General features: G+C 36.3%; 1 pseudogene; it reads right to left on the reverse strand.

Moving 5' to 3' along the window:
* Window positions 1-1266: 1266 nt before the first annotated feature.
* Window positions 1267-10267, reverse strand: part of LOC138031625 (uncharacterized) — a 13260-nt pseudogene continuing 4259 nt past the window's right edge.

The raw sequence follows: 10267 nt of genomic DNA on the forward strand, positions 1-10267 counted from the left end.
AAGAAAAGATCGAAAAACAAACGGGCAAAACGGAGGCGGGGTGTGCATTTATGTACGTAGTAACCTTAATTATATCATTCGAGATGACTTAAGTTCTGATAACCTTGAATGCTTAATAATTGAAATCACAAAACCACACTCCAAGCCGTTTCTAGCTGGTACCTGGTACAGACCTCCAGATTCATTGGCGAGTAAATTTATTGATTTCGAAGACATTATTGGCAAGATCGATTTAGAAAATCGGCAACTGTTCCTCTTAGGAGACATAAACGTTGATTTATTGCCGAAAGTGGAGTCACCTAATGCTAGAAAACTGAAGGATATATTCGATGTTTATGGTCTACACCAGCTAATATTAGAGGCGACGCCTGTTACTCCACTTTCTCAAACCTTAATCAATCTCTGTATTACGAACTCGCCCTTGAACATCGTTAAGTCTGGCGTGGTGCAATTGACTAAATGTCAGAAAAGCAACAGGATTAGATAAAATCTCCTCTAAACTTCTACAACTAGCCGCTGACATTGTTGCCCCATCCCTCACTAAAATTTATCAGCGATAGATAGAGTGACCCATATATTCAAAAAGGGTAAAATGAATAACCCATGCAATTATCGCCCTATCTCTGTAATTCCCACGGTGGCCAAAATTGCGGCTAAAAAATTCTGAGGCCATCCTTAACTGGTGCCGCAGAAATACTGCGGCCATCCTTGACTGGCGCCCCAGAAATTCGGCAGCCATCTCTGACTGGTGCCGCAAGAATTCTGCGGCTAGAAAATTCTGAGGCCAGCCTTAACTGGTGCCGCAGAAATTTTGCAGCCATCCTTGACTGGTGCTGCATACATTCTGAGGCCATCTGACTAGTGCCGCAGAAATTCTGCGGACATCCTTGACTGGTGCCGCAAACTAACTACATGTGCGGAGAGTAAGTCAACCCCCTGACCCCCACTATGAAAGAACAGCTTTGGTGTACAAACCACTATTTGTCTACTAAATAATAACTTTTAATTCATATGTATATACAGTTTACAGAAAATAGCAGAAACTCTCTCACGGACGCAAATTGTATTTCATTTCAAAAGGCAAAGTGTTTTGATAATTGATAATTCCGTTTTGTACTACATACAAATGCAATGACTAAGGTGGTTAGTGGAACTTTTTAACCCATTGATGATTAAAATCGTCTGGACAGAGTAAAATACAAGTCTGACCGGTTTTGGCTAATTAATTAATTCACTGGGTTTTCAAAAATTAAATCCAAATCCTGGTTACACGCACTCTCTAAGAGCAGCATACCTATTTTTAAGAAATGTTTTCGTAGATGGCATTAGTCTGCTATCTTCTGTTAGGTGAAAATCACAGCAAACAATACACGATTTCGGCAAGTCCTCAAGCCAAGGCTCTGTTCTCCTTCGCGGAAGATGTTGGGGTGACCATTTTCCACCATATGACCCTTTCCAGTAATGAATCTGAAAATGTATTTCCCCAACAGATAATACTTTTCCAAGTACTGGCATCTTATCATAATTTTCCAAAAATACAGCCACAAAACAACCAGGATGCAAGTTTTCAAGAAAGTTGTCAGTCACTTCCACAGGATCTTGTCTTTGCTGTTGGTTTCTATAGCGGCCAGTGTAGATCTACAGTAAAGAATCAAATGCTAATTAAAGTTGAAATCAAAACCAAAAACTGACAAATAAATTAATACATTTAAATTAAACAGTTTGATAAGGGACTATTCCATGGAAAGACTGAGTTTATCGTTTTCCTTGAATTTTTGGACCCTATAACTGCGAGGAAACAAAGCACGGCCGCGCAATAAATTTGCATAAACATGTAAATCACATCACTGAAATCAACAAGTTCATGGTTACATGAGACATTACAAGTTGCCTCGACAAAATAACCACAAACTCAGTTTCCACAAATGAAGCTCACCAAATTTACCCCAAGAAAAAAGTACAAGATAAGAAAGAAAAGTAATATGCTTTGCCAAAGCGACGGCGGTTGTTTCTGCTCCGAAAGAACAGCGGAAACAAGAGACCTGGCATTAATTACAAAATTCTGCAAATTCTCTGACTTTCGGATGCGTGCTTTTAATTGCCTAGATAACAATAGACTGAAAAAAGGGTCCAATGAAGACAATTCTGTTTCAACGTGGCTCAGTTTATTTTCATGAAAAGATTTTTCTCAATTGGATGACTGAATCACGCAACAAAATCTTCTGGCCATTTGAAGTGTTTGTGTGCGCAAACTTTTAACAAAGACTCGAAAAAAAAAATTGGAAGACTTTAAAGAAATCGATTGAAAGCGGGACCTTTAGGAGCATTAGTAATGGTAAAATAACAGCAAAATCATATAGCCCCTTTGTAGGAAAAATAACTGCAAAATCAAAGCATCTCTTTCTTTCAATGATTTAAGTGATCATAATGTCAAGTCAAAGTCTAGATTTGTGGATTTTAATTTAACATCGGCATAATGACCGACAGTTCACTTTTTGTCGGTTTGTCTTACTTTCCCAAAATATATTTCAAGACCAAGCCACGTTTGGACCTTTAAAAGAGTGCGCACCAAGGGACCAGTTCAATAGATCGCTCCCACTGTCACGCAACAAAAAAAATCGAAACCGTTTGATGAAATACGCCAAAAACTTGGAATGTTGTAGGAGACACATTTATAAAGTACTTCACCAATTCTCAGGTGTGTGCAGTACATCGTTTCTGAGTTATTTGTTGAAGCGTTTCACGCAACTTTATAGAGTTTTGTACTGAGCTGCCACGTTGGTAATATGGCGGCCAGAAATCCACATGAACATCTGGAATTCATTTAGCGATAAAAGCGCATACTTTTCGCTCATGAGACAAAATACATGTGTATCACCTAATGTACTTGAAACGCTCAGACTCATAGATTCATAGGCATTTTCAACCAAATAACTTTATATCATGGTGTCACGCAAGGTGACCATTTGGAAATTAAAAATGCTGTCAGGAACTCGAAACTTGAAAAAAGACTTACTTCTAGGTCATATTCAACCTCCGAAAGATAAAATTTCAAACACATTGCGGTTTTGATTTTAGAATTTGATGACGTCTCTGTGAAAACCACCTATTCCCTTGAGGATAACAATCACTTAGAAAATTCAACAGACTCGCTGGTGGAGCTTGATTTGGGTGAAAAAGAACACAAAGATGGTTGGAATATCTATCTTACACGAAAAGTCAGAATAATTCTTGAGATACTTTTAAGCTGTCCGTTTAAGAATATTGCTTAACACCTCTTCTTCATTTCAGCTTTTTGTTTTTTCCTCGACCGCAGGCGTTTGACGCTTTTGGAAATTCGTATAAATTTGGACTTTGGCCAACCGTTTAATTAAACACTATAGTCATCCGTATAAACGATAATAAGAATCGTTTCGATTTTTGTTTTCAAGAGTTTCTTTTACGGTTAAACGAAAAATCGTTAGTGTGCGTTTTCCCATTCCCGGTCACATGTAATGGCAAACGAAAAAAAAACAAATAAGAAAAAAAATTACTATAAATGCATGCTTGTGGACTCACCTCTTGAATTTGCCGAGTCTCTCTCTCTCGCAACTCTAACAGGTCAGGAGAGATGTGGGCTGCAGGAGGGGCTGGTGCTGTCTGAGCTGATTGTCTTAATTTGTCAATTGGCCAACAGTAACTGTCAGGAACTCACGTAAGTTCATCCAGATGACTGAACCACCCTTCCCATACATCAGCTGCTTCTTTTGGCATGTTCTGGCGATACCTGGGAATGTCGCATCTCAGGGCCTCAATGTCCAACTTTACTAGTGAGGGAGTGACAAGCTTGGGCTTTCCAATAGGTAAAGACTGAACACACATACACACACAAAAATAAAGATCCCTTAAGTGAACAAGTCTAACAATTTGAGTCCATACAAAGATGTCTTTGCACCCAAGCACAAAAGAAGGTTAACTTTACATTGGTGGTCTAATTTCTAATTTTCCTATCAGTTGTTGGATTACTGCAATTTTGATATAATGATGTGTACATGTTAAGCCTTCTCAATATTGATGTGTTTATCAACTAAATTAACTGGTTAAACCAATGCATTTTGCATACGATCTGACACAATTCATATCATCATGATGATAGCTGACCATACATGTACTCTATTTTGACAGTTTAAAATGATACAAATTTACCTTCAAGATAATAACTGGCCCCTGCCACTCTTCATGGCTCCAGTTCCTATAAATCATCTCAGCTTTCCCAGCGTCATTGCACTTGAACTTGAAACATTTTGGTACTGTATGTGCATGCAATTCCTCTGCATACTCCTCAACCCATGATCGTATATCATACACAACTTGCAGCTTATATGGCTTTGGAGAGGGATTACTCATACATGATGACAGTGCTCTAAGCAAGTCTAAAAAAACACAAAAATTATTATTTCCTGAATTAACCAACTCTACAATTTTGTCCCATTCCTATAAAATAAATTTGAAATATACTAAATATATCTAGAATACAAGAAAGGTCATCGCTATATAGTAGGCCTAGTTGTCTCCCCTATACATCCCACTTGTTGAAAGATGTTAAAAAAGTCAGATGAAAATTAAGGTTAAAAGACAACGTAGGTATCGATAATAGCCATTGCTTTCATTACCTTCAACATCATACAACTTAATACAAATCAAAACCAAGTGTGAAAGAGAATAAAATTCAGTTCCCATTCGCTATTGCCAAACAGTGAAATTCAAAAAAGGATTTTTTTTTTTGGGGGGGGGGACTTTTAACACCAAATTTGTTAGCTAAATAATAAAGACACCTCATGTCAACAGTCCAGATAACATTTTTCTAATGAGGGACTCGCTTTCCCCCAATACTGTCTTTTGCATCTCCTTTGCTATTAATTCTAGCTACAGTTGTATCTAGTGTGCTATTAATTCTATTTCTTTATCGTTAGCAAATACTCATTTCATATTGACTTTCAATTCCTTCATTTTTCCTCCGAGACATCCAATAACCATTGGAATCACTTTAACAGTATATCCTTCTCGTTGTTATTATTATTATTATTAAATTATTACTATTACCGGTGTTATTATTATTATTATTATTATTATTATTATTATTATTATTATTACCATCCTCCTGGGGATGCTTACTATCAACAAGATGAAGAGACTGGCATTAAAGTAGAGTAAAAATAAAATATGACAAGAGTTTTTGACCTTCAATGACATATGCATCACACTTGTCCAAAAAATGCATCTATATCTTCATGCGTGTGTCCAACAGGGAGGAAATTTACTCTTATCTAGGAAAAAAGGCTAAGGAAAACAATAATTTTTGCTACCTGGTATTTGCTTGAGAACCTGATGCATCACTTGACAGAGTTGTAATCTTAATACTAATTACCGGTACATGTAATAGTTAAACTGCTATGAATCTTTGGGAACCAGCCCCTGATATTGACATCTACTGTCTCATAATCAATTTGCTTCAGACACTTTTTCTGCAGCAATTTGCTTTAGGATAAGACACTCAATATTTCATATTATGCACTTGGAACTTGTATTGATGAATTTTGTTAAAATGAATGTGCTGTATTCAATTCACAGGGTTCATACAGGTCATGGAAAATCTGGAAAGTCATCAAATTAACAAATTTCTTTTTCCAGGCCTGGAAAGTCATCGAAAATTATAAAACATCCCGTAAATTAATCATTGCAGTGTCAAAGCAAGGATAAATGCAATAAAGACGAGTTTCTATCAAGCAATCATATTGTCAGTTTCAGTCTGAGTTGGGCAGAAAGAGGTTGTTAATTTATTCAAATTTGATCTGAGTAATATCCTAAAATATAAGGCTGCTACTTCTTGATTTATACTGGCTTCCAGTTAAGGAGTGCACCCAGTACAAGGTTCTCTTATTTATTTTTAAGAGTTACATGGCATTGCGCCAGACTATATTACCAATCTAGTTCAGTTACAATCTGGGTCCAAGTATACCTTGCAACCTACCAATAGTTGTCTCCTTGTCCCGTTCAAGCGTATAACTAAGAAGACAATGGGCGATCGATCATTCACAGTGGCTGCACCTTCACTCTGGAACTCATTAACACCTGAGCTATGCACAATCTTGGACCTTAACTCGTTTAAAAGTCATGGAATTTGAACTCCTTAAAAAAGTGCAAACCCTAATTCAAAGTGAAATAACTGACTGAAACTACTACTTGTACAAACCTTCTCAAAAATCTGTTCCTCAACGAGAAGTGCAAGCAGGGCAAACATGTACCGGTTTTTGTTCTCTCGAACACAGTTGTCAAATTGGAGATATAAGACGGGAGGCAGTAAGTATTTATTTGTCCAGTATACCAGCACATCCAGAAGCACAGTCATTGTTAGGTTGGCATCATGTGGGAACTGGTAATAGTCAAATGATCCATAAACGTCTTTGCCATATGATGACTGGCCACTGTGTACAATAGAACCAACAAGATGGGTGCCAACTGTGGTGAGGGCAGACATGGCCTTGCTAATTCTTCTCAGCTTTGGTATATTGGTGGTATATTGATCCATGCCATCTGCAATGCTAGCCATGTAACGTTCTGGGTATTTTCTTGCTTTGTACCTAAGAAGGTAGTAAGCTCTTCTTTCTTGCCTAATATAAAACCAAGTTAATAACATTAGTTCCACACTAAGAGACCCTCCTATTAATGCCAAAAACAAGTGAAGAGTTCATTCATTTTTGAGAATACCTATTGATTAGTGTTATCAGCAGCAAGGTTACTTCCAGTCTTTTGTCTGTCTTTGAGTGTGCTAATTAATGTACTCAATTTACTAAGCCTATTAATCATTTGACATCTACATCTCCCTACAATTTGATTGTGGCTGCTTATTTGATAATAAAAATTGGTGTCTGCTACCTTCAGCAGCTTCAAATGCAAAAAATGACCCAAGCCCACTTAATAGAAAATCATAAATGAGAGTATATACGAAACCAGTTCAAGATGAAGCTTCAACAAACGATCAATTTCTGCTCTTCTTGTTTTGTCCATAGGTCTCTCTTTCTCTTGTTTATATTTTGTACAATCTGTACATTTAGTGAAACGGTTTTCCTGTGAAAGATAATAAAGAACAATATTTTTTTAAAGATTAATACCCCTATATGATCTACAAAAAAGTCCAAGCAGAAACGATGTAAATCATTATTAATAATAATAATAATTATGGAATCCCATAAATACTCAGCTAAGTCAAAACAGTTGTATTCAGTGCTGGGAACCATTATTATAACAATTTATTTATTCAGTTATTTTTGATACTGCGTGGAGAGGATATGTGGTTAGATTATTGAAAATTTGCATTTTTTATTTTTGTTATTACCCAACTCTAACTCCAAAATCTAATCGAAGAATCTGCATGTGCTGTGACGTCTTCCTCTCTAAAATTTCCTCACCTGGTGTAAGTAGTGTAGCATTGATTGTAATAGGGGTAGCATTGTAACTAATGTAAGTACTGTTGGTATTGTAATAATATTATTGTAAGTGTTGTAAACTAAATAAATAAAGTAAATAAAATTTAAAGAAAGAAACGAAGTGCTTTAATAGCCTCTACACTTCAAATTTCCAGAAAGTTTCGACACAGTTCAGAAGAAGATTGTCACACTCATACAGGGTTGAAATAGACTACAATGAAAAGTGAGACTCTGGTGTGATGGTTGCCGTGTAACTTTATAACCCTTCGAGACTACTTGGCTACAAGGCCTTTGCAAATATGATGATATAATAATATTAATTAATAATAGTAATTATTCTTATGTAAACCAGTACAGTGTCTTTTTGCATACCTTTGGTATGAGAACATGAGCGAAATGTTTTTCCCAAATATTGTAGAAGTGGGAAAGGCAAACAGTTGGCAGATTCAATGCAGTGTTCTCCTCCAACATCTTCCTATATATGTCACTCCTACTGAAACATGATGGCAGGTGAATGCATCCTTTGTCAGGCTGATGGTCACCAATGGAATTAACAAAGAACTGAAGCCAAGAAATACATTCTGCAGTCTTAGCCATAACAGTGTTCTTCCCTTTGTTCCCATGTTCCAAAACTAAGACACCGTCCTTGAACTTGTTCAGAATTCTACGAAAAGTTTCTTTATTCATGTTGTCAGATAAAAGCCATGCTCCTTTGAATACAATCTTCCCCCTTATGAAGAATTCAGTTTCATATTCTCCAATGTCATTAACATGGGTGTGATTATGCAAGAACTCCAACACAAAGTTCCTCTTACAAGTCTGTCTTCTTTCATTGAACTGAACTTCAGCATGCTGAATATCATCAACAGACAACTTCCTCATGCACCTCTTTTGACAGCAATTAATGCTCAGAATCCATAAAACATCTTCATCTCTTCTCACAGTTATATCTAGAAGGAGGATAGCAAGATGAAAGATACCAATCTGTTGGGTAGTGAAAGATCCAAATAACCTGGTTCTGATTGGCTACAACCACAGCACCACACCATTCCAAGCATGTATAGCTACCATATGTGTTTTAATCTGCTTAATAAGCGAATCAGAAGTGACTTGTCCTTGTGGGAAGGACATGTACTTTTGACCAGATAAACTTGAATATTATTGCTGGAGTCAGAGAGACAAAAAAAGCTTTTAAAAAGTGGTTCAATTTCAAAAAAGACTGATTTTTTTTATATTGTGTTAATATTGTGGTAGTACTGGAAATACAATGTAGCTTAAATACTTAAGCATTTCAAAACAAAATACAAGTCGATTCCAGCAGTATTAATTGCTTGTACTGAAATTACATTCATCAATTTTATTGCTCACAAGTTCAGCCAAGTTACATCAATTAATTGGAGATCAATGAACAAGTTCATAGTTCCAGTTTCCACTGCAAATGTATGATTCTGCAAAATTCAGCCAGTTGTAAATTACTTTTGAGAATAATTCTCATTATACCAGGTGTCAAAAGGAGAACCCATTCCCAAAGTGTTGAAATCTATAAAAGGAAAAGACTTCACCTCAGTCTGTAAACTCTGGCCTACATTTTCTTGACAAAATCCTCAACTTTTTCAAAAGCTGGCCTAAGATACCTGACTTTGATGCCCTCCTCTACATGTGTACTATTTCCACACTCTCATTTTCAAACCCAAATAATTTGGGTTTGAAAATGAGAGTGTTTTGGAGCAAAGGGAAACTTTTCCATAGCAGACAATACATCAGAATATCGTAAGACTGTCATGTTCCGTTTTGTTGCATTTCGAAAGACAGATGATGATCCACAGCAATTTACTGTGGAAGCCATCCCAAGCATCTTTAAGCTACGTTTTGGGGGATGATGGTCATGAAAAGTGTTGTAACTTTTTCCTGGTTTGTTTTCCTGGCTGGTAATCACCACATTCACTGTCTTGTTGAGGAAAGTGACAATTCTAACTCTAACTTTTGTAACAACACTTGTTAGCCATTGAAGTAGATTGGTAACCTTCTTCTAATCTTCTGGTTCTGATTTTAAGTCTAAGAAAACTATTTTGTCTTGAAGTAGTGAAATAAGCCAGTGGTTACCTGAAAATAAAACTAAGGAATGTTAATGTCAAAATAATAATAATAACAATAATAATAATAATAATAATAACAATAATAATAATAATAACAATAACAATAATAATAACAATAACAATAACAATAACAATAACAACAACAATAACAATAATAACAATAATAATAATAATAATAGTGATTCTTCACATTTAACGATCTGATGTGATGTCCTTAGCAAAATGGTTTGATAATTTTCGCTGTAAGGATTTTACAATTCTCTTGCTATTTGCTGGGGCACACGCACAGGTTTTCCATGGGGCCTGGATTCCTCACTGGGTTATGGGCCATTGCTTTGTGTGGAGGCCCATTCAATAATCCAAGATAAGTACTGTCTAGTTATAGTATTGACTATTACCAGTAATCTCTAGTCCAAAATGTACAATCTTGGAATGATTTTTTCCAAGAAAACTATTTCTTTGTTGTGCCTCACAGTAAACTCCTTCCAAAAATTCATTGACTACACCTTCCCTTACATTGACAAGAAATGGGAGACTTGAAAACACTGACCCCTGGTCCCTGGACTACCCAACTGACTACCGGAGTGCCCCAAAAATACTATTGCAAGTGAGTACTGTTGGTCGTAAGTATCGTCACAGTTAGTCCTAAGCCTAAACATCCATTTGAAACAGCATTAGTCAACAGTACTTTAAGTCTAAGTACCC

Source organism: Montipora capricornis, chromosome 14 (genome assembly GCF_036669925.1).
Source record: "Montipora capricornis isolate CH-2021 chromosome 14, ASM3666992v2, whole genome shotgun sequence".
Lineage (NCBI taxonomy): Eukaryota > Metazoa > Cnidaria > Anthozoa > Scleractinia > Acroporidae > Montipora > Montipora capricornis.